The following is a 3,148-nucleotide window of genomic DNA, read 5'->3' on the forward strand; positions in this document are numbered from 1 at the left end:
GCATGCAAGGCAAGCACTCTAATACTGAGCCACCTTCCCACCACTTCTCCTTTTTTTTTTTGCGAGTCCCTAGATTTGAACTCGGGTCCTAGGATCTCAAGATGGGCTATGGGTCTAGAGGCTGCACACCAGCCTAGGATGATAGAAGCTGAGACAGGGTTGCCACGAGCTGAGTTCAATCCCCAGGCCTGGCCAAAAAAAATTAAGAACCTGGCTTGGAATTTACACCATTTTTCTGGAAGGCCTGGAATTTGAACTCAGGGCCTGGGTAATTCTGTGTCACTGTGGGGCAGAGGAAGCTCACTGTCATTGAATACAACAATTTAAGCCCAGTTTCCAGGGCCCGAATTCAAACCCCAGCACCGATAAAAGTAATATCCATATATGAGATCTATTTACATACATGGGTTTATTCCATATGACATTTATTACCCTTATTTTTACTTTATTTAGTATTATTACATATATAACATTTATTTCATTCATTACATCTTATCTCATGGATATATTTATATGTGAGTTATACTATACATCATACTGAGAGCCAGGATTTTCACAGAGAAGAAAAAATGTGTCAAAATTTACTTCTGACTCCACATATAAAATTTTGGCCATGCTTGGATTTGAACTCACAGCCCACAATGCCCAATTCATGAAAAGGCCAGTGTAGAAAAAAACGCCCTTGGCAAACTGAGCTGCCAGCCAGTTCTGAGGACCTGGGAACAAGCCATAGTAGTGGCTGATAGATATAGATAAATAGATGTGTAGTTTGCTATATATGAGAGAGAGAGAGAATGTGAGGATATTAAATTATATATATTATGAATTATTATTAAATTATGCTTCCATTTAAAGAAGTATCATGGTAGAATACTTATTGAAGCATTCATATAAATGTAGTAAGTATTCCTTATTTGTGACTATTACACCATAGTGCTAGAATGGAAGACATAATCCAATACTTTTTGTGTGACACTCTATAAGAGAATAATGAACTAACTGCAAATATAATTGTTACTTTTATAACATTCCATTAAGCATTCATGTGAATAGTGAAGATTTTCTCAAGATCTCCCTCCATTTGTAGGAGGCAGTCCTCGCAATCAAACTCCAGGCCTGGGTAGTTTACTTCAAAATGCAAACCATTAGAATGACACTGTGAAGATATCAGTTTGTCACAATGAAAAAAAGGACAAGAAGAAAAGAAAGCCAGGTGTCATTTGTGCGGTCTGTAATCCTAGCTCTTCAAGAGTCTGAGAGGTAGAGAATGCCAGTTTGATTTCAGCCAGTACAGGAAAGTCCACATCACTGTTATTTCTGTGGGATCACAGAAATTAAAAAAATGCCATGAGTGGGGCTATGGCTCAAGGACAGGGCGATACCCTCGAGCAAAAGGAGCTCAGGGAATGTGCCTAGGCTCATAATACAACCCCTGGACCTGCCAAAAAAGAAATTCACTCCATGTCTCCCCATATATGTATTTCTATCAGTGAAGGTCCAGAATCCCTAAGATGAAAGGCACCAAGCTAGGAAATTTGCTTTGAATAAAATGATTTCATAGCAGGGACAGTGCTTTCAAGACAGTGCATGTTCTGGGGCTCCCCTCACTGATCCCAGTGTAGCCTGAGGTTTTCTCCACACCAAGGACTGCTGGAGGAAGTCTGCCTCATTGTTGGAACAGGCAGACAAAAGGCCTCACTCCTGTACAGTTGTGTAACAAACACCTCCATCTGGGCCAATTAGTGAGCAGGAGTGTGGGTGGCTCTGAAAGCTAAGAGAAAAAAAGGCCCATTTGAAACTCAAGCTATCTCTCTCCTCAGTGCTATTTTGACAGGAAGCCTCCATTTGTGCCACCTCCTGTGGAAGGCCAAGCTCCCTGGACTTATCCTGTCTTTGTTAGACTATGTTCCAGTGTTGTAATAACTTTCTACAATAAATTCAAGGGCCCTTCTGGCAGACAACAAGGGAGCTGAACCTAATAAAATGATTCATTATTGGCAACGGTGCCTTCCTAGGTTCTGGAAGCTTGCTAAATCTAAGCACATATGTAATATCACAATGCTTAATGTCATCTAGAGCTGGTGAAGATCAACAGGTTTTGAAATCTTTGACCTCTCCTAGTTGGGCCCTGGGTGGCTAGGTTTGGGGGTTGAACACAGGGCCTGGGTGCTGTCCATGAGCTCAGAACAGAAGCTCAGTGCCTTACCATTTGGAGTCACAACTTCACTTCTGGTATCTGTGTGTGTGTGTGTGTGTGTGTGTGTGTGTGTGTGTGTGTGTGTGTGTGTGTGTTTGTGTGTGTGTGTGTGTGTGTGTGTGTGTGTGTGTGTGTGTGTGCATGAATGTGTGTGCATACACTTGTCCTGGAGCTTGTACTCAGGACCTGAACACTGTTCCTGAGTTTCTCCTGTACAAAGATAGCACTCTACCACTTGAGCCACAGAGCCACTTCAGGCTGTATTCTAGTGATGTGGTACTAAATAATCAAGCCCAGGGATTCAAACATGCAAAGCACTCTACCCTAAGACACATTCCCAGCAATCCACTTCAGGTTTCTTTCTTTCTTTTCTTGTACATCGAAGGAATTGAAGTCTAGCCCTGGGTGCTGTCCTTGAGCTCTTCAGCTAAATACAAGTGCTCTACCACTTGAGCTACAGCACCCCTGCAGGTTTATTTTTAATTCACTGGAGAGAGGCCTTTCAAGAAATTTCCTGCCCAGGCTGGCTTTGCACTGTGATCCTCAGCTCTCAGGCTCCTGAGTAGCTAGGATGACAGGTGCGAGTTCCTGGTACCCAGCTTCCACTTCAAGTTTCTAAGTGGTGAATAGGAGATAATAGTCTCATGGGACATTTTGTGTCTGGGATAGTTTGGAACCGAGGTCATCTTATCTCAGTTTCCTGAGTAGGCAGGATGACAGACCTCAGCTACAGATGCCTAGAATATAACACTCTGTTGCAAGAGGGTTCTTGGCTCCACATGGTGGGGTGCTGGCATGAGCCAAACAGAGAAGGTCCAGTGGCTAGGCCCTGAGTTCAAGATTCACGACCAAGAAAAATAAACCAAAATAATTGTCTGCAGGAGACAACTCACTAGAGTTAGGTACATACACAATTGGCACTGACATGGGGACATACCTGAGCCTCAAGTT

The sequence above is a fragment of the Dipodomys merriami genome, unplaced genomic scaffold (assembly GCF_024711535.1).
Source record: "Dipodomys merriami isolate MVZ:Mamm:240054 unplaced genomic scaffold, mDipMer1.0.p SCAF_544, whole genome shotgun sequence".
Classification (NCBI taxonomy): Eukaryota; Metazoa; Chordata; class Mammalia; order Rodentia; family Heteromyidae; genus Dipodomys; species Dipodomys merriami.